This window comes from Neofelis nebulosa, chromosome 4, assembly GCF_028018385.1.
Source record: "Neofelis nebulosa isolate mNeoNeb1 chromosome 4, mNeoNeb1.pri, whole genome shotgun sequence".
Taxonomy (NCBI): Eukaryota; Metazoa; Chordata; class Mammalia; order Carnivora; family Felidae; genus Neofelis; species Neofelis nebulosa.
The window spans coordinates 75,402,466-75,425,528 of record NC_080785.1 but is presented as its reverse complement, the minus strand read 5'-3'; the positions used below and the strand labels follow the sequence as shown (position 1 = coordinate 75,425,528).

Genomic DNA, 23,063 nt, shown 5'->3' with positions numbered 1-23,063 from the left:
AGCTTTTTAAAATAATCATTCAAGTAATGCATTCCACAAGGAGTAGCTGAAAGGATTCAAACAGTATTTGAATGCTGCTGTTGATGGTGTTTTACTGGATCCGAAAAGAATGTAGGAGTGAAAGCATTTCACAACTGTTAATATCCCTGTCTCTTGTACATTTTTTCCTTGAACCTCATCCTCTGTTACACTAGTGAGTTTGGACTGGTTATATGATCATATGACTGTGCTTCCTTAGACAAATGATTACTTTGGTTTGCTTTCAGTTCTTTGAAGGTGATGTGCATGTGGTTTCAAATGGAGAGGGAGGCAAACCATAAGAGACTCTTAAGTACAGAGAGCAAACTGAGGGTTGATGGAGTGGGGAGTTGGGGGGTGGGAAAATGGGTGATGGGCATTAAGGAGGGCACTTGTTGGGAGGAGCACTGGATATTGTATGTTAAGTGATGAATCATGGGTATCTACTTCCGAAGCCACTGTACTATACAGTATATAGTATATGCACTGTATATATACTATATATACTGTATATATAAAATAGTATATATGTAAAAGTATATACTATATAGTATATATATAGTATATATATAAAAGTATATACTATACTATATAGTATATGTACAGTGTATATAATTTAGGTTACCTAACTTGACAATAAATTAGATGTTTAAAAAATGTTAAAAATAAATAAATTTTAAAGCTGGAAAAGAAAACCACAGAATGATCTAAATTATACCAGCATTAGCTTGAAAAGGCAAATAACAAGACATTGGCCAAAGGAAACTTAATTAAATTACATAGGAGCACATATTTTAATTTCAGTCTTGAGTTTCTTCAGTTGGTTATCTTTTCCTTATCATGCTTATTGTTGAATGTACAGCATTGTTATCCATTCTTTTCTATGGCCCTGCTTCCTATTTTATTTTTTAGGGGTATAGAGTGAGACAAAGGAAGAAAATTATTTAATAAATCCTTCTTATTTTGATATTTACAGTATATACTAGATCAGTGGCAAGGAATTTCTAGATTAAAAAATGTCAAAGATGATTTAAAATTATTTCTGTGTGTCTTTTTGGCAGGCTCAGTTAAAAAGTTTTCTTCCTTTGGGATTTTCCTGATTTTCTGTAAGTAGAATTTTAGAAAGCTGGTCTAAAGTTCCTAAAAGCAATAAAGCTGACATAACCCTGAACTAGAAAACTTTTTCTTCCCTTTTCATAGTTAACATAAAAAACTTAAGTACCTTTTTTTTTTTAAAGAGAGGCTTCGCTCCTTAAGCAGCTTTTTGATGGTCCTGGATTTGTAGCCTCTTCATACTGGCATCCTGACATCAGGAAGAGAGAAAATCCTCACATCTTTTCTCAATGCTTTTTGCCTTTCTTCTTGCTTCTACCTGAGGATTTTGTGTCTGCCACTGAAATCTTATAATTTAATTCACATTTGTAAGATCATATTAGTGCTACACATCTAGAACTCTCTGATACTGTTCTTCCGTTAATATGGTCATAGTAAGATCACTTTTACACCTGGGTATTCTCCTTTTCACATACTTGGGGCGTGGTAGCACATCAAAACTCTGATTGATTTTGCAAGGGCGAGAGTAGGAAAAACTACACTAGGCCATGTGAATACCTAGGCATTTTATATGTTACTTGAATAAATAATAAATACATAAGTATATTTAGGCATGTATATAGAAATCATATTTTTTATATGTGTAGGTATATATATAGAAACCATATTGTTTTAATGCAGATGCAAATCTTATGTGCCAAGGATTAAAACTTTAACTGAGAAGCAAAGACTGAGTTGTAGGCAAGTTGTTATCCAGGGTAATTGAGGATATACAACCAGAAAATACAACATACAGGAAGGAGAAAAATTGTTCCCTAAGAAGGAGTAGACTGAACCCTTGGTTACAGGTAGAACTGTGATCAGACATCAGATTAAAAAATTTTTTTTAATGTTTATTTATTTTGAGAGAGAGAGAGAGAGAGAGAGAGAGAGAGAGAGTGAGTGTGTGTGTGTGTGTGTGTGTGTGTGTGTGTGTGTGAGCAGGGGATGGGCAGAGAGAGAGGGAGACAGAATCTGAAGCAGGCTCCAGGCTCTGAGGTATCGGCACAGAGCCCGACGCAGGGCTCAAATCCCAGAACTATGAGATCATGACCTGAGCTGAAGTCGAACACTCAACCAACTGAGCCACCCTGGTGCCCCAGACATCAGATTTTTAAAATAGAGGCAAAAATAAGGCTTGCCTTTTTATTACTGTAATCTGTATCTACCTGTTTCTGTTATTAGACTCATGATAGTCAGCCTTCCGTGCTGCTTTTTAACACACATAATCTAAAGTTTCCCTGCTATAGGTCTCTTTGGGCTTTTAATTTCCAATGTAGATGATGTTCATAACTGAACTTTTTTTCACCTAGACATATTTTCTGCAGTTCATAGTGACCAGCATAGGATTTATCTCTAGCCAAGAAACAAATATGGAATGTCTGTTGTCTACAAAAACCAGTGTCAGCACTCTAGAGAAGGCACAGATGAGGATATGGCCTGTGAGTGTGTGTGTGTGTGTGTGTGTGTGTATGTGTTAGGGTTATTTCATTTTTATTTTTGCTCTGGATGTGTGGATTTCGAATGGTCTGCCCTCAATTTTATTTTCCCCATAAGCTCTCATATTTTTAGGGTGCAATTTAACAGGATGCAACATTTTTCAGGAACAGATTTATTGCGTTGTGGTAGAATTACCTGTATTTACAAGTAAAATTAGTTCATTTTTTCCCTCCTCCAGAATCACTTAAAGTTGTGTAAATATTAGGAAGAAATTCCTAAAGTTTCCATGAAATGCCATGAATGATGTATGGATATTTTAGATATTTAGAAAGTCTTTTATTTTATATTTTTAATGTTTATTTATTTTTGAGACAGAGCCAGAGCAGGGGAGGGGCAGAAAGAGAGAGGGAGACACAGAATCCAAAGCAGGTTCTAAGCTCTGAGCTGTCAGCACAGAGTCCGATGTGGGGGTTGAACTCATGAACTGTGAGATCGTGACCTGAGCCGGTCAGTCACTTAACCGACTGAGCCACCCAGGTACCCCTAAAAAGTATTTTAAATAAATAACATTTCTCTGAATATATGGAAGTCTAAGCAATGCCTGGCATTAGTAGAGAAGAATTAAGTCATGACATATTCAGAGCTTATTACAAAAATAAGGTTTGGGTTTACTAAAAACCTCATGAACATTTAAAAATCAATCATAACATGAACTTCCACTGTAAAAATTTACAATAGAAAGAAATTGCTAGGGTACATGGAACTATAATAATTTGAAATTCAACCTCTTTTTTGGGAAATCTCTGTCTTTTCTCAATCACTTTTCATAATAAATTATTTTCTCTTCCTTTAGACTTAAAATTTTATTGAAATTAATTCATAAGATAAACTTATTTTATTAGATTTATATGTATAAAGTAGACTTTTCTCTTTCCCCTTTCCTAATATTTAAAAAGTTTCCTTATTTAATGTTTCTTTTTCCTTTTTTGGTTAAAAATAAGGCTTTTTCAGTTACATCTTTTGTCCACATTCTTTTTTTGGGTTGGGAGACAATCTGTCTTTAAGACTGTACTTATGTGAAGGTCAGGCATCTGATAGCCTCTCCTATCTGAGATGGCTCCAGGTAGGTTGATACAAAACAAGAGCTTCTACCCAGGTGAGATGTACCACAGAGCCTATTGTGTACAGCCTGCGGTTGGTGGGTGACTAGACTAGTACTTTTCAACTCAGGAGAAAATTCCTAGTCCTGCTTTTTAGCTGCCTATTGATTAAAACCTCTATTCACAGTGTTCTGGTAAGCCTGTTTAACTAGTTGTCCAAGTGTAGGGATAGTTGAGGAACTGTGGCAAAACTGAGAAGAGTGTGGTAGTGTTAGCAAGAGGTGGCACATTCAGAACCTTAAGAAGGAGAGCCTGATGGCAAAGAGGGAGTGAACCATAAAAATGAAGCAGAGGAATGCACAGATGTCAGGTCTTGAGAGCAAGAGCCAAGGTCCCTGTAGACTCTCTGTTAAACCCTGATGGCTGTCACTAATGTTCATAATTGACCCAATCATCAGTTGAAGATTGGACTGGGTTTGTTATATTTCATTTGAAAAGTAAGGGAAGTGCAAAACATTTTTTAATTTTAAAAAATCACATATAAAGGCAGATAGTTCGAGGGATCAATTTTTGTTTTCCTGCAGAAATGACCTAAACAAATAGAGGTCAGATTCTAGCTTTCCGCGCACCCCCCCCCCCCCCGCATCAGTTTTTGTTTATATTTTTCCTGTATATCCACTGACATGATGTTTTCACAAAAGACTTTTGTAGATAGGCCTTTTATTTTAACCTCTATTACTGTTCTTCCACAGTGTGGTTTCACATACATTTCAATGTCCTATAATATATTCTTTTTTTTTTTAATTTTTTTTTTCTCAACGTTTTTTATTTATTTTTGGGACAGAGAGAGACAGAGCATGAACGGGGGAGGGGCAGAGAGAGAGGGAGACACAGAATCGGAAACAGACTCCAGGCTCCGAGCCATCAGCCCAGAGCCTGACGCGGGGCTCGAACTCACGGACCGCGAGATCGTGACCTGGCTGAAGTCGGACGCTTAACCGACTGCGCCACCCAGGCGCCCCTATAATAAAGATATTCTTAATAGTAGTGGATTGTGAATCCTGTATGACATGAACACAATGATTAATTTCCTGCAGCTTTGCCTTCTAGCCTCTATTTTCACTTCTGCTGTATGACCAAACTTGTAGAGCAATATACATATGTGAAACTGTATTTTCCCCACAAATTCTTCCCATACATTCCTCAAGGCCCCCCATCCGTTTCCACTCTACGAGAGCCCACAGAATTTGTCTGAACGACTGTCATCAGCAGCAGCTCTTCTTAATATTTATTCAACAGGTACTGAGTGCTCTCCTAAGGGCTAGGGAGGTGCAGAGAGAAAATGAGTACAAGTCCATGCTCTGGAGCCATTTATATGCTAGTGGGGGCAGAAGACAAATAAATAAATGAGACAGTGGAACAAAAACAGTGCAAGGTGATGGTGAGGGAGGAGCAATGACAGAAGGGGGAAGCCAGGGAAGGCCTCTGAGGAGATTACTGAAAACCAACTGAGTAATGAGAGGGAGTCAGCCAGGATTATCTGAGGAAGAACATTCTAGGTAGTGAGAGCAGCACAGATTCCTGAGGAATCACCTTCAAGGAAAAGAAAAAAAATTATCCATTGTGGCTGAAACATAGAGTGGTAAACGCTGAGGGTACCCTGCCCAGATCTGCTTGGTCAGTGGGTACCCAGGTGAAACAGAAGCCCTTCCTGTCCAGGCCTCAGTCAGTGATGACCAGTCCAGAGTCACACAAGGCCAGCCGTCTAGCTTCAGGTGGGACTAACGTTGGCTGTGGTTGTTTCCTCTGACACCACACTTCCTTGCTTCCTCCCATCCTGCCTGTCCGACTCCTCACTCCTTTTCTCTGAGCTTGTCCTCAGTAAATTAGGTGAACAATAATCCTGGCTCAGTTCTATTTCCAGGAGACCCTAACCAAAGACACATAACTGAGCTTTTGACCATTTTTTTCTTGGCTCCATACCCTTATGTAGTTGCCCACTAAACATGTCCACTTGGATGTTCCAAAGGTACCTAAAACTCAACATGTAAAAATTGAAATCGTGATAATTTTCCCTCCTCCTCAAGCTTTTGTTCTTTCTGTATCCATTTCTTTAGTTTATGATTCCACCTTTCACCTAATTGTACTAAGAATTCAGGGCCATGCTGGATATTCCTCTTCCATTAGACCTCCTGTCCAGTCATGCAACAAGTAATGCATAGTGAATGTCTCTCACCTCCTTTGTCTTTCCACCTCCATTTTTATTGCTTTGGTTCAGGACCTTGACTGAACTATTGTCTTAGTCTTCCGAGTAGCCTCCCCTGTACCCCTCTAGACCGTTCAATACTATTACCCTGTTGTAAAATGAAAAATCCCATCTAGCTGCTATTCTGTTTATAGTCCTTTAGCACCTTCCTGTTGGATTAAATGGCAACTTCTTGTAAGATAAGATCCCCAACTTCTCAGCATGGCATACAGGTCTGTCATGCTGTGGTATTGCTCCATCTTTCCCTCAGTCTTCACAGCTGCCATCACTCTACTTACTGCTTGGTGGTTTCCTTGGACAGCTTCCAGTTTCAGGCCCTGATCCTTTTGTCCTGTCCTGCTGTTCCTTAGTGCCTGGACAGTGCCTAGAAGACTGAGCTTCATGCTGCCTCCTCAGTGAAGTCTTCTCTGAGCCACCCTTATTTGTACCCAGCTGAGTCCTCTCAAAACACACATTTCAGTATATTATAATCACTTGTTTTATTTTTAACCACTCACTGGGTTCCTTGAATGCAGAGAAAACATGGCTGATCACATTGCTGTGTGTATCAGCATATGTTTATTGAGTGAATACGTGAAAAAATAAAGGAGAAACTTTATTGTGTTAAGTTTGTTCGTTCTTATACAGGATAGCTTCATGAACATGAACATTATAAATGCCCTTAGCTGCCAACTCTATAGGAAAAAAGCTATAGGCACTGCTTAGACCAAGTGACTGAAGATAACACTTCTAATATGGATATTTTTCAGGGAGTAATGGGGGAAGGGGATAGATTATCTAAGCCCTAAAATATGGAGTTGGTAAATTTATTAATTATTTTAAATATTTATTTAGTATTTTCTAGATGGCTAGCATTGTGTTATATGCCGTTGGGCAATAAAAAAAAGGAGCAGTTGATAGAGTTTGTTCCTCAAGGACCTTAAAATGGGGGGAAATGTGAACAAGAGTTTTGAGAAAGCATATGATTAGCTCTTAAATGATTTAAAGAAGAAGTGCTGTTGGTTCTGAAGAAGGAGAGTCTTTGTGGGCTGGAGGGTAGAGCAATCACAAACAAAACCTCAGATTCTTGAAATATTTATTGGAATGAAGTCCCTTCTGCAGAAATGATGCTCATGTAACTCAGTGGTTTTCAGATAGCAAGGAGGTAGCTTTCTCTCTTGGCTTTGTTGAAAAAGGAGGTTCATAATAGTTGTGTTTGAAGAACTTTTTGTGAGATTTTTGAATGAGCTTTTGTGTTGCAGAAAAAAAGTCAAGTTCAGTATGTTCACAGTGTTATTCAAAAGGATAAAGATGAAGATGGTTTGTAAATGGGGGATGTGGGAAATGATTTCTTTAAATCAATTAGGGTGTGAGAGGAAAACGCTTTTCCCCGAGATCTCTGACTGTAAGTGCACCCAGTCTTGTGGGCTGTGAGAATATGGTCTACTCACCATTGACACAGCAGTTTCCTCCTCTGTACTTTAATCTCTTAATTAAGTAAATATCTGTGAGGTCAGATTTCACACTTGACTTTTAAAATTTCTTGCCTAAAGTATATCTCAGTTGTATCTTTGTGTCTTACCTAATTTATACCCTTTTGTAATTCTATTTTCTGAGGCTAGAAGTTCTTTCAACAAAGACGGATTGTAGATCAACCTCAATCCTGTAGGGGTCGCTATAAGAGTAGCATTCTAGCATTCTTCCTTGCCACCCAGCACCCAGCACTGTGTGGTATGACTTGACACAATTAACCTAAGGATTGTGAGATCTGGTTTGTGTTGGCATTTTACTTTTGAGAGTGGTATAAGCTCTAACCCTTCTAACCAAGAATTCTGTAGGCACATAACTATGTATTTTATCACTTTGGGTTTGTAAGTGCTACACCTGTGCATTTTTAACCTCATTTATTTGGTGCATGGTTATTTTAGATTTTTCATTATGCTCCATTTGCATATGAAAAATATATACACATAGACACATTAAACTATTTTAGTGGCTTTTTCAGTACGAATGATGGTAGCCTTCATTGGCCTTCTATAGGACCTCAGATTATTGTTTAATAGGATCGTCACTCAGGATACTTACTGGCTTCCTCCAATGCTTTTAAAAAATTGAATTGAGTATGATGAGGTACATCCCCTTGATTAAATGTTTTTCCTCCTATGCAATCACCATTAGCTGTTTGGCTCCCATTCTGTATTTGTTTGAAGCATCCCTGCATTGCAAATCAATATCTTTCTGAAGAGACAGTGTGTTGTGAATTGCCTGGACAGCATATGCACGGTTACTTTGGCTGCAATGCTGCTGCAGAGCCTGGTTACTCTGCCTTCCTGGGAACTCCACAGGCAAGTCCATCGTGTTTGGAGAAAAAAAAAACACAACTAGGTTTTTTGGGAAAAATGAACTGTTAAAGCTATTGATACTGAAATGTTAGCATGTCCTTTGTATACTTCTTAACTATTTTTGGTCTTATTCCACTGAGATTAGCTTCTCTTAGGTGATTTCTGTTTTGTGTGTGTGTGTGTGTGTGTGTGTGTGTGTGTGGTTTTTTGCTTTTCTTTTTTCTTTTTTTGCTTTTGCTTCCCCCTTTCTTGGTTGTAGTACGGCCGTACCATTTCAGCTTGCTAGTGCAGAAAGATGTGAATTCAGTTGCTGTGTGAGCCTGGCCTGGTGCAAACACATTGCTAGAGACATGTTAAAGAGTTCCAGGTGAATCCAGCCTGAGAGAGACAACAGCAGAACGGTAAGACGGAGCATGCTTAAAATTAGAGCAGGGGTTTTAATTTGGAGCATCTCGGCGAGTCTGAATCCTGACTCACTCATTTACAACTTGAAAAGGATTCATTTTATGCATGTCATTTTACTCACCCCCTTCTATTTAACCGCCAGAAACATCACAGATTGATCAAGGGGGTATTTAAATTAGGGATCTGACAGGAGGTTACTCATGGAGAGTCTCTTGAGGCTCCCAAGGCTACTGCTTGTAGTTTGTAAACACCGGTAGCAGTGATAAGATGAGGGAAAGGTTTAGCGTCTGTGCTTCTTTGCCATAGCTGAGTGTTATTTCTTCTGAAACTCGTCTTATTTATTACAGCTTAAAGAGATCTTACAGATTGTTTTGCCTGGCTTTGCTTGGCTGAATGCCCTCTGATTCAAGCCAGTGAAAGACGGGAGACCACTTCTTTCATTTGGGTAAACTGATGTCCATGAATTTGTTGGATAGGATCTGAGTGGAATAAGCATCTCTAATATATTAGGGATAGGGGGTTTCCTCCTTGCTCATTTCACCCCCTTCCCTTCTGGAGCACAGAAATGTACCTGCTTTAAGTCTGTGCTGCCTGGCAGAGGTCAGTGTGCTGGTATTTTGCATCATTACACCTGTAGTGGTTATGCTTTCATGTACGGAAGCGATAATCCTTCATACAGTTCTGCTTGAAGTGCTGGCTTTAATAGTAGACCGCTGGCATTTTGGATGCTAATGCAGAACCCCTGCATGCATGAAGGACTAGGACAGCAGGCAGGCGACTCCAAAATGATGCTTACCTGCTTATGATGAAGATAACAGTTGAGAGACAGAAATGTAAACCTTGATATCTACAGGGGTTGAATTTCTATTTCCTTTGTTAATTGGCACACAGTATTGGGGGTGGGGGACAGTTGAAGTTGAAGAACATGTTTTTATAATATTGTTCAATGTGAGACTACTACCTTACAGGGTTCTGGTGAATTTATTAGGATCCATATCCTATATAGATGCTGAATGCTAAGGGGGTCAGCATTTGATTTTTTTTGCTTTAAAAATATTCCACTTATGTATACTTTAACTCAGCAAATCATGTAAAATGTAAATGATGTAAATAGTGAATATCAGTTGAGAAAATCATCCGTAACTTGCTGTGGCATGCTGGCCATAAGCCAGTTGTATATAATTTTGTGACATTAGTATTTTTAAGAAAGAACACCTGATTACTTGATAGACAAGTGAGAGAAATTTTTTTTTTTTTTGGTAGGGGGCGGGCAACTAGGAGCCTTAAATATCCTTCTACATTTACTCAACTATTGATTGTAAAGGTGGGGCGTTGCTTTCTGGAAGTGAATGTTTGGATTTCTTCCAAAGATAATTTAAGTTTTCTTGTATTTTAACTATTTATTACTTTCTAAAAAGTCAATGTGGACTATAAGCTGTTCTTTTCCATACTTCAGTTGTTCTTTTCCTAAAAAAACTTTCCTTCTGTTCAGATGATGTGCTCTGTGTTTGTTGTTATTGTTGTTTTTCTGAGAGTGATATGTTCTAGCTGTTTATATTTTTACCTTTACTTTGTATAAGCCATGAGGTTTGTTTTTTCACCCTATTACAGAAGAAATTGTATTTGTAAAAAGTAAGTAATTTTTAAAAAGGGGAAGGGAGGGCTGTTAAATAACATTGATTTTACAATCATGTACTTTTTAATTCTTCATTCTGCAAACATTTATTAGCCATCTACTATGTTTAAAACATTGTAAGACCTGCTGTGAGGAAGTACCAATGAAGTGATACTCTCCCTTCCCTGAGGGAGATTAGATAGAGTGGCATTAGTATTTTTCTCTGGAATATGCTTTTTATTCTTTCTCATGAATAAGTAAATTTGATGCTTTTTAAATATTATATTTTCTCCTTAGGAGACTCCTTCTATTTTCTTTTAATCATTTATTAAACAAACATTTATGGAGAGTCTACTGTGTGACAGTATAGCTACTCTGTCACGTGAATAAAAAATATCTAGTGCCTGTCCTCATGGAACTTACCATGTACTCTTTTTAAAAATATTTCAAGGAGAAATTTTAGAGCAGGTTTTTTTTTCATTTTTGATTATGGTATAAAATGCGCATAACACAAAACTTATCTTTTTAACCATTTTCAAGTGTACAATTCATTGGCAATAAGTACTTTCACAATGTTTTCCTACCATCACTGCTATCCATTTCCAGAACTTTTTCTATCATCCCATACAGAAAAACTCTGTACCCATTAAATAGTAACTCCCTATTTTCTCTCCCTCCATCCCTGGTATTCTCTAGCCTATTTTCTGTGTCTATGAATTTGCCTATTCTACATACCTCATCAAGTTGAATCGTATAGTACTTATCCTTTTATGTTTGGTTGATTTCACTTAGCATACTTTCAGGGTTTGTCTGTGTTGTAGCCTGTGCCAGAATTTCATTACTTTTTAATATATGCTTTTTTACATGGGAAACACCAGAATTCCCTACCCCTGATATGATTTCACTACAGCAAGTTTCCATTTGGGCACCATAGTAGGTACTTTAGGTATACTAAAACTAAAAGCCTATGGGGAGGAGCAAGGAATGAAGAATAGAAATGCACTGAAGGTATGATCTATGTAGTACTGAGGGTATTACATTTGGATTCTTTACTTGGCCTGGTAATTGAGCATGGTAATTGGGTTACTTAGATTTTCATGTCAGTTCTTTGGTGATAGAGAACAACAGACAGCTGATATATTCAATGGAAGGCTGGACTGTGGCTTTTGCCATCATTGACATTCAGATTTCACCCACTCTGCTTCATTTCCCTTATTCTATCTGATCATGTTGAGGTCCTCTTATAGAATTGGAAGACTCTTAGAATTGGAAGGTTCTTCAGCAAGTGTGTTGTCTAATTGGCTCATCACCATTCATTCAACCAATGGGAAAGTGAGACTTTACTCAGTTTCCTGATACGTACTGCAAGCCTTCTTTCAGTGGACACTCCATCTAAAAACATGTGTCTTCTGAGTTGGGCAGAGAGGGATAGGAGAGAGTGTAAACTTTTTGCCATATTCAGCAGTTGTCCATTGGATAGGGTAAACCTGGTTTTATCAATGTAGCATTCTCTTTCTCAGATTTCTCCCTGATACTGCTTATCTTAAATCCAGATGGGTTGTTTTTGTTTGTTTGTTTGATAAAGAATCCTTTTTAGAAAACAAGTTAAGGCTCCCAGAGCTATCCATTTATCTGCCATCAACTGATTTAATGATTCATAAATTAGATCAGCGGTTTATGTCCATGCCTTTAACATACTACTCAGGAAACACAAACGTATATGGGAGAGGAAGATTCAATATGGCAATGTCTAATGCCTAAGTTATTCCATCTTTCCCATCAGCCTGTCCTTTTTAATGATCTTAATGCTTTCGCCCCCTAACTACCTTGCTGTTCAGCCTTGACTTTTGATGTGAGGCTGATTCAGAATCAGTGTAGTTAAATGCATGTTAAGTTTGGGTGGTGGTGGTAGAAATAGTGAGAGATGAGGGGAGAATGGGTCAGAAAGCCTTAAACCACAGAGCACCTATTCTACTCAGCTTTAAAAGTACATTCTTTTGCACCAGGAAAAGGGAGAAAGAGAAAAGTGTTACAGACAAGGTCTGTTCTTTGCTTATTTCTCTCAAAATGCAAATCCCAGGGAACATGTAAGGAAGACAACCCAGTGGTCAAGAGGTTTGGCTTTGTAGTCAGAGTCTTGGAATAAATCTCATTTCCAGTGCTTACTCTCTTCATGGTATTGGACATGCTACTTAATTCTTGTGTGCCTCAATTTACTCATCTGTAAAATTGGAATAGTAATCATACCTCATGGGTTGGTTGTAGAGATTTAGGAACTACTTATAAAGCATCTTTCATAGTAGCTGTCATATAATAAGAGCTCAATAATAACCCTCATCATTATCATTGTCATCTAGAAATCCTTAATTGCCATCTCTCTTTTCAATCAACTTGCATTTATCTTGCCCAAGATCCTTTTCCAGTTCGTTTGATTATTGAGCATATTTGGCAATTCTTAGTGTTCTTATGTTTGAGTGGATAAAAAGAAGATTTATCCATTGATCATCTGGTAGGTTTTTTAGAAAGGTATATGTTCCATAAACTTCCTCTTCCGCCTAACTGAGATAAGTTTGCCCCTGTGGCTTACTCCTAAGCTAAATGAGGTCTAGCTAGAATACAAAGAGGACAGTGGCAATGTTTCTGGAAGCATTAGTGCTTATTTTTAGGTGGCAGCCAAGCAGCAGGATATGTGTATCCAACTAGTCTGTTCTATTCACCTTCACTCTCTCTGTTCGGAGTCACTATTGACTTTTGTCAGTCATAGGAAAGATTTACAGAACCGGTTGTCATGAAATCAGTTAGGACTTTATTATTAATGGATTGCTGTCAGATTTATTATTGCTGAAATTTTAGCTCTTTACAATAGATGGACCACTTGTTAAAGCTGCATTGAAAGATACTTCCATTTTCTCCCCAAAGGTTCATTGTTCCCTGTGTTTCTCTTCATAAGCTCTGTGTGGTTAGTGACCCATATATGATTGTCTGAAAATCTGAGGCGCTTCAAAAGTCAATCCTATATTGAGTGATGCCCTATATTTTTCTGAATTCTTTGGTCAGGTTTGCATCGCAATTTATTTTATTAGAATAAAAACATTAAACTTTTAAACTTTATAACATCACTCTTGACATGAGTCACTAAATTATTATTAAAGCATTAATAATCTAAATTTTATTAAAAAGATGGGTATCGTAGGTGAGGAGATTGAAGTTGTACTTATTTATATAGCCATCTGTTTTAGAGTAAAACGATAGTACACAATTTTATTTTTCCTCCAGGGAAGGAATTTAAAAATATTTATAATCTTTATTTTTAAACGCTGTTCATATGGTTACCAGGGGAAAGAAATTCAGGCCCTAATGGATCAGTCAGCACCTCCAGTAGTGTGTTTTTTCAGTTTCCATTTTTAATGTTATTATGCCTTCTGGATGCTTTATCTTACATGAGGGACAGAATAGCGAGCTACAGATATTTGAAAGGTATACATATAAAGGAAGAACCAGCCTGGCTTAGTACAAAGAAGCTATGGATGGTGCAATGAAACTCAGAAGAGAAACAAAACAGAATTCAGAAAATACCTGAGACTATCATGTGCACAATGAGACAAATGACAGTTTCTCTGGTCCTCATGATATGAAACAAACAAACAAATCCAAAAAACCCTCAAACAGTGAGCGTATGTATATAGGTGGAAAGCATCCTGGACCATGTTAATCATTTCAGACAACTGTGAATCTGAGTTCAGCCTGATCTGTTTTCTGATTATTAGTACTTCTGCCATGGTAGATATTTTTAAATTGCTGTAGGTAATATTACTCCTTCTTGCCAGGTAATCTCATAACTCTGCATGATGTGGGGTCCTTTGAAAACACATTCTGGTTTCCCTTTCTGAGGTTAGGACCCAGGACAAACCAGAATAAGAAGAAAAGCTATATTTAAACCTGTACATTCTATGAGAGAGGGGGGAAAAAGGTCCCTATTTGCAGACCAGACTTTTTCTTTTCTAGAATAAGAGCTGTAAGGGAATAGTGTCTTGATGAAGACCCTAATTAGCCATGCGTTGTGAGCCACTTTGTGTAGCTTGATTCTTCTGTTTTGTCGAGAATGGGTATTCTAATTCCTCACTGCAGCTGTGGGAATTTTGTAGGTTGGAATAGGCTTTTGCTTTGCGGAATCTCAACAAAGCCACTCCCTTACTGCGTTATGGGGATTCTCATATCATGTGCCCCCTTTCTGAGCCCTCTGGCTATAAATGGGAGAGGGTAGATATTAGGTAATATTGATATCAATTCTAATATTTCACCTCCCAATGTATTCATTTGGCCATATGATATGAATGCTATGTTTTTTTACATGATGGAATTTTAACCAGCTTATAATTATGAATGTCAAATGACAGTCAGAAAATTCACATATCCAGCGTGCCTGGGTGGCTCAGTTGGTTAAGCTTCCGACTCTTGATTTCAGCTCAGGTCATGATCTCATCATTCATGAGATCAAATCCTGTATCAGTCTCTGTGCTGACATCGTGGAGCCTGCTTGGGATTCTCTCTCCCTTCCCCGTTCATGCTCCCTCTCAAAATAAATAAATAGACATTAAAAAAAAAAAAAAAGAAAATTCACATACCTTTTTTTTTTTTCTCCTCTTGACCCTTTTGGAATATTTAGTATGTTTTTAGTGGAAACAGTGACACCCAAACTAATGCAGAATTGCTGTGCCCTTCTGCTTGTGAATAGGAGTTCATGTCCCTTGTCCAATCTGAGGTAGGACGTGTTTAGTATTTCATATAGGCAAAGGGCTGGTCTTTTTTTTTCCTCCCAGGGGAGGACCTTTAGGCTATGTGGTACTCTTTGCACATGTTAGGTTCCTTTAAAAATTTTGTTTCTGTTTTTTAAAGCTACCAAATAAACTCTGGTAAATAAAGAGCAAAGTAATATTCTGGGTTCAAATCTCCTTAGAATAATTTTGTGGCAATGTTTTTTCATAGATATGGTAGCCAGTGGCAAAACAGTGCTTCTGTATTAGAAATACGTAAATTCACAAATTTCTACACAGGAGGTAACGTTAAGTATGCTGTTGTGACCCATGTATATTCTTTATTCTATGCTTATTGCTTACTCTGATCCCATTGCTATAAAAAGATTTTTTTTACATTTATTTATTTTTGAGAGACAGAGAGAGGCAGAACACAAGTGGAGGAGGGGCAGAGAGAGAATGAGACACAGAATCTGAAGCAGGCTCCAGACTCTGAGCTGTCAGCACAGAGCCTGATGCAGGGCTCGAACTCACAAACCGTAAGATCATGACCTGAACCGAAGTCAGACGCTAAAATGACTGAGCCATCCACGTGCCCCTGATCCCATTACTTTAAAAAATTTTATAAATAAGTTGGGTATACCTTATTGGACAATTTTATTTTAGAGTTCAAATTTATATTAAAGGATTAGCTGAAATTGCCACGATCTTTTGCGGGAAGTTTGAGTAAAAATATTACACAAGGAATATTGAAATGATTATCACTTGTGGTACCGAGAGTTTGAAACAAATTTAGCTTCTAAAACTCCTGACCTCTCTCACAATCTCAATCTCTTATTTGGCCATACCAGCAGAATCTATCATTATATGGTTTAGAGCACTGCACCTCAAACTTTTTACATACAAACCAATCCCCTGGGGATTTTGTTACAACACAGGTTCTGACTCAGTAGGACTTAAGGGGGGTGGGCTGAGATCCCAGGCATTGCCAGTGCTGCTGGTCCACTGCAGAATATTAGACAATATTCCAGATAAAATCCTGATTCCCAAAGGTAGCTACATTCCAAAAAACCTATCTATATAGGCCACAGCCAACAATCAAGAGGGCATTTTTGTCCTTACTGTGTGTGTTCACACAGTTCATTAAACTTTATGTTAAATCCATCATTATGGTTTGGATGAAATCAAGAACCTGCAAGTTAGTAAATAAAAGCATCTATCTTTGCAAACCTGTAAGCAGACTGTATCATGTGTATCTAAGTCAGGAATATAATTATAACAGAAGGGAAAGCAACTAACAAATTATTTTAGTAATATATATTAAAGGTTAAGTTGCTGAGAAGACCATGTGAATATTTCATGATAAAACTAGCAAAACAATTATCAAGCCTCTTGGTGGTAAGCCTTGAAGCCCAGTAAGGGTCATAACAAAACTATAGTCACTGAAGTGACATAAAGGAATGTAGTGTCCTCAAGAATCGTCCATTCAACTGTGTCCGTTAGCCAGTGGATTCAGGATTTAAATGAAATTAGGTCAGACCCCAAAGAAATCAGTCAGTAGAAAAATAAGCATTTTTAAATTAAATCACAGTAATAGACATTGAATTCTGGTGAGTAGGAACAACTGGTGAAAGCCTTTTCATTGACTGGAAGAGATCTAGGCTCAGAAGGTGCCTCATTGTTATGTAGGTAGGACTAATTTTTTAACTGGCCTATGTTTAGTTAAAGGGGACAGCTCATAGTAAGGAAAACATTCCATCTTTGAGTAAATATTAACAGAATACCCATTTCATGCCATCTTTTGGGCTTTGGGGAGCCCAATATTTAAAGGAAAGGAAGATAATGATTTCTGTGTTCAAGGTGTTTACAGTCTGGTCACAGAAATATAATGAACACATAATAGAGCAAAACAAAGACCTCCTCCCATCCCAGCAGAATAAACCGAACACATGAAAATAAGTTACACAGTGGTTTATATGAAAGCATGTAAAACAGCATATATTTAAGTGACAGATTATGAAGTACAATCTAAAGATGATGATGTTCTTTTGTATGGGCATTTTTGGTTGTGTCAGTGACATAAGGACGCGACTGGCATTTAGTAGACAGAGCGAGGGTTGCCAAACATCCTACCATGTGACCTGCTGCATCATGCTGCTTGCAAATAATTTGTCAGCCAAAGGCCCAGGATGCCATCACTGAGAAACAATGCCAGGATTTTGGAGTGAAGGGAGACCCACAGAGACTGGAGAGATCAGGAGAAGTGTTCGTGGTGTGAACCTGGCTGCCTGCTTGCTAAACCTAAAATCTTAAGGGAAATGGAACATAAAAGGAAGCACAAAGAAGTGAATTTATGTGTCTGGCCTAGTTGATCTATTTAAAATCATTTTCAGCTATAAACTGCTGCCTAGAGTTTATAATAGAACAGTCAAGTTTTAGAAGGTATTAAGAGCTATTTACGCCAGCTGTATCATTTTACAGACGAGAAGACTGAGATTCAGAGAGTTTAAGCGACTTAATCTAAGTCGCTATGTGACTTATGTGGGCAGCAGGCTTGCCTATATGTTTGCTAATGTTCTGAAGGTGATTTTAGGCAAGAGCTTGGTTCCAATAAAACATAGCTGTATGTAAAAATACACTCATGCATATATCCCTTTATGTACATATAGGTAACCCATCCCATATCTTCATGTAACCACACTGCCACCTTTACACCCACACCGACACACACACACACCCCCACACACACATACACACATGGACATGCACACATGTGAGAAAAAGATGGCCACAGTCAAAGAGAGTGAACATACTTGTAGATATTGCAAGTTAGGTTAGAGATGAAGGCAGCTGTCAAGGGTTATGATGCCAGTAGCATTAGAAATTCTTCCTACTCACCTCACTAGCTCCCCACCCACCAGAATACCTTGCCCACCTATGCCTCCATAGCTGAAATTCCTTTTAAAAGGGAATGAAGCTTTTTATTCTATAATGCTTAAAGTTTAAGTAATTCTGGGAGAGGTTATATTTTGGTTTAAGTGTTCAAAAACTTGTAGATGACTGATGATAGCTTTTTTTTTTTTAATTATTCTTGGGAGATTTTGAGAGGAGACAGGGAATAGGAGAAGCCCATCAGACTCTCACAGGGTAGTGGATGAGGGGGTAAACAAATATAAGAGGTTGTTTTATTATCAAGATTTTTGCCTATTTATATTTGCCAGTTTTGTATTGGACCTGTCATGGATGTTTCTATCATGAGTGTCAAAAGACCATGACCTATTTTATTGCCTGATGCATAATACAGTATTTGCTGTGGGTTAGCTTGGAGTCCTTTAAACCAGTTCTTACCCTAATGTCTGTCTTCATGAAGAGTGTGTGGTGAAGAAGTGGACAAGATCACACCATGAACTGAGTAAAATACCGATCACCAGAAAATGGTTGATTCAAAGGGACAATTTTCAGCCTGAATGAATTCACTTGAAATGAATGCCAACCTTAACTGAATTAAGTTGTGCTCTTTCAGATTCACTGCTGTGAGTTTGGTAGACAGTTGTCTGGATTTTACATAGCTCCAAGCTAAAATCATAGGTCAAACTGTGACTTTTGGAGCCTCCAACACTATTTGAATTTCTGACCATTTTTACTGAGTTTTGAGTCTGACAGCTAATGTTCAAACCCCTGTTAATGACATGTGAACTAAAATAATTGATTCCGATGAACACCCAAATTTGTGGATACATCTCTAACCTTGTTTGAATTCCAGGTTCTATTGAATTTACTGGAAAAAATAAAAGGACAGAAGTTTATTTGGGTATTTGTGATGATTTCTTCTTTTTTCTCTATCTACTACTACCTTGAAACATCCCTGCTTATGTAAATTTTGTCACTTTAGTTTTCTCATCAACAAGACCAAGGAACAAAAATGCAGTCATAGAGAAGACAAAGCCTTATTCCTGTTAATATTGGAATGTCTGTTATTTCCAGGCAGTACTGATAGCACAACTATTTCCTGTGATGGGCCTTGGGAATGGATACCAAAGGTGTCTTCTTGTGGCCCTGTGAATTGAGAAAACCACTCTTAATTTATGTAAAACTGTTACTTTCCCTGAATTAGCCAAAAACCTTTGCTAGATCCTTCAATTGGAGATTTGAAGGTAAAGGTGCTCTAGGGCTATAAAATAAATAGAAAACACAGTCTTTGCCAATTGGAGAAGATGGTCAAGTTGTTGAGGTTAAAGTATCACAAAAAGAATAATTATAATCCAGGGTATGTAAAATATTGGAGCAAACTAAATGGTGAGTGGGATCTAATCAACAGGAGCGTCTGAGCAAAGGTAATTTTTGAGAAGAGCCTTCTTTAAATGAAGAAGAATTGACATATAATTTTGTATTAGTTTTAGGTGAATAACATAGTGATTTGATATGTATATATACAATGAAATGGTCACCACAATAATTTTAGTCACCATCTGTCACCATACAAAGTTGCTACAATATTATTGACTATATTCCCTATGCTGTACATCCCCATGTCTTATTTTATAATTAAAAGATTGTACCTCTTAATTCCCTTTACCTAGTTTGTCCATCCCCCTACCCGCTTCCTTTCTGGCAACCATGTGTTTGTCTTTTGTATCTGTGAATCTGTTTCTATTTCATTTGTTCCTTTGTTTTGTTTTTTAGATCCCACATATAAGTGAAAACAGACGATGTTTGTCTTTCCCTGTCTGACTTATTCCACTTAGCATAATACCCTCTAGATTGACTCATATTGTTGCAGATAGCCAGATTTCCTTCTTTTGTATGGCTGAATAATATTCCATGATATTTATATACTTACACTATATATAAAACACCCTCTTTATCCACTCATCTACTGAAGAGATTTAGGTTGTTTATGTTTCTTGGCTATTGTAAATAATGCTTTGATATACATGGTGTGCATATGTCTTTTTAGACTAGTGTTTTTGTTTTCTTTGGATAAATACCTGGAAGTGGACTTGCTGGATCATATGGTATTTATAGTTTTAATTTTCTGAGTAATCTCTAAACTGTATTCCACAATGGCTTCAACAAATTAACATTCCCACCAGCAGTGGACAAGAGTTCCCTTTTCTACACATTCTCACCAACACTTGTTATTTCTTGTCTTTTGGATAATAGCCATTCTGACAGGGGAGAAGTGCTATCTCATTGTGGTTTTGATTTGCATTTCCCTTTTCATGTACCTGTAGGCTGTTTCTATGTCTTCTTTGGAAAAATGTTTATTCAGTTTATTAATGGGTTTATTAACCCATATTTTATTCAAATTGTCTTTGGTTTTTATATTGGGTTATATGAGTTCTATAAAGATGTATTTTGGATGTTAATCCCTTATTGGATATATCATTTATAAATATCTTCTCCCATTTAGTAGGTTATCTTTTTATTTGTTGATGGTATAATAGCTTTTTAGTTTGATGTAATTTCATTTGTTGCCACTTTTGTTCTTGCCTGTGGAAACAGATCTGTCACATTAACAGAACAAAGCATAAAAATCATATGATGCATCTCAGCTGCAGGAAAAGCCTTTGACAAAATTCAACACCCATTTAAGATAAAAATTCTTAAACAAGTGGGTACAGAGGGAATTACCTCAACGTAATAAAAGCAATGTATGACAGACCCACAGCTAACGTCATACTCAAGGTGAAAAGCTGAAAGCTTTTCCTTTAAGATGAGAAACGAGACAAAGATACAAAAAATGCTGACTTGAGGGGCACATGCACCCCTGTGTTTATAGCAACACTACCAACAATAGCCAAATTATGGAAAGAGCCCAATGTCCATTGCCTGATGAATGGATAAAGATGTGGTATGTATGTATGTATGTATGTATGTGTACACACACACACACACACACACACACACACACACACACACAGGAATACTACATGGCGATGAAAAAGAGTTAAATCTTGCCATTTACAACAACGTGGATGGAACTAGAGGGTATTATGCTAAGTGAAATAAGTTAGAGAAAGACAAATATATAATTTCACTCATATGTGGAATTTGAGAAACAAAATAAATAATGTAGGGGAAGGGAAGAAAAAATAAATAAAGAGAGGGAGGCAAACCATAAGAGACTCTCAACTACAGAGAACAAGCTAAAGGTTGCTGGAGGGATGGTGGGTGGGGGGATGGGTTAAATCAGTGATGGTCATTATGGAGGGCACTTTTTGGGATGAGCACTGGGTGTCATAGGTAAGAGATAAATCACTGGGTTCTATTCCTGAAGCCAAGACTACACTGTATTTTAACTAGCATGAATTAAAAAAAAAAAAGAAGAAACAAAACAAGGATGCCCACTCTTGCCACTTTTATTTAACAGTATTGGAAGTCCTGGCCATAACAATTAGGCAAGAAAAAGAAATAAAAGGCATCCAAATTGGAAAATAAGAAGTAAAACCGTAACTATTTAGAGATGACATCATACTATATATAGAAAATCCTAAACCTTCCACCAAAAATCTATTAGAACTGATAAATGAATTTAGTAAATTTTCAGGATACAAAATCAGTATACAGAAATGTGTTGTGTTTGTATACACTAATAACTATCAGAAAGAGAATTTAAGAAAACAGTCCCATTTACATTTGTGTCAAAAAAACCCAATAAAATAACTAGGAATAAACTTAACCAAGGAAGTGAAAGACCTAATACTCTAAAAACAGTAAGACATTGATGAAAGAAATTGAAGATGATGCAAATAAATGGAAAGATATACAGTGCTCATGGATTGGAAGTATTAATGTTAAAATGTCTATACTACTCAAAGCAATCTACAGGTTCAGCAAAATCTCTATCAAAATGTCAATGGCATTTTTCATAGTACTAGAATAAATAATACTAAAATTTGTATGGAACCATATATGACCCGAAATAACCAAAACCATTTTGAGAAAGGAGAACAAAGCTGGAGGTTTCACACTCCTAGATTTCAAGCTATACTACAAAGCTATAGTAATTAAAACAGTACAGGACTGGCACAAAACCAGACATATAGATCAATAAAATGTAATAGCCCAGAAATAAATGCCCATTTATATGGTCAGTTAATCTATGACAATGAAGGCAGGAATATACAATGGGAAAAAGTCTGTTTAATAAGTGGGGCTGGGAACACTTGACAGCCACATGCGAAAAAGGAATCTTGAACAATAATATAGTAGGAACATGGCTTGGTGTGGGAGGAATTCTATGATTTGGTGTGCCCTATGTGGAGGGCACTAACAAAGTATATGTAAGGACAGTGAAAGCTGATGGTTACAGAATGTCCAAGGGTCTTCTGTGCCTGGAACATCCTATGGCCTTCGTACTTAGACAAGTGCCTATGTTCTTAAAAAATGTATAGCTGATAAATGCAATTTTGAAAACCAATTTGTCTCAGTACAGTTAAGCATGGATTACTGACTTAATTAAATTCCCTTAATTTCAAACACTAATTTACTGTGACTGATTATTTTAACATAATTCAGATACCTTAAATAAAGAAAACAAGCACAAATATGATTATTGCAAATTATATTACTCTACTTCTACTCATCCTATTTAAAACACCAACATTGTGGGTTTAATTAATTTTATTATTTCTGTGTGTCTTTTTATACCTTCTCTATACCTTCTATAGGGTTATAGATCCACTTATTTAAATTATTTCCAAGGGGTTTCAGTACTATTTTTTGACTCTTCTTGGGGTGGTGTAATCTTTACAGATCCACAAATAAAACAGAGCCTTCTTAGATAGCAGAGGTTATAGGATCTAAGTAACAACATTGGGGTCTTGGTTGCTTTTTCCAAAGTGATTCAGATCTGAGTCACTGGTTAGCAGTCAGTTGAGTCTTCTTTTGAAGGGTTAAATTTCACTTAGTTATTACAATTTAACTCATTTCCAAAAAATGCCTCCCACTTCAGTTTCACATAAGCTTTCTTTGTAGTCTGGTGTCTCTCCACTAGACATATTCTTTGTAAAACATTGCTTAGGCAACATCACATACTCTTTGGTCTGT

General features: G+C 37.2%; 1 protein-coding gene across 8 annotated transcripts in view; it reads left to right on the top strand.

The window, feature by feature from the left end:
* The window catches only part of CDK14 (cyclin dependent kinase 14), a 633,696-nt gene that overhangs the window by 131,364 nt on the left and 479,269 nt on the right, over positions 1 to 23,063 (top strand). Inside the window, exons 1-2 of one of the 8 annotated variants that reach the window (XM_058725148.1) lie at positions 8,522 to 8,638; positions 8,990 to 9,087. The exons of 6 other annotated variants lie outside the window; for them this stretch is intronic. The gene's annotated coding sequence lies outside the window, so the exon portion shown is untranslated. Of the gene's footprint in view, positions 1 to 8,506; positions 8,639 to 8,989; positions 9,088 to 23,063 lie in introns of those variants that run through there. One more of the 8 variants, XM_058725147.1, reaches the window with a different exon arrangement.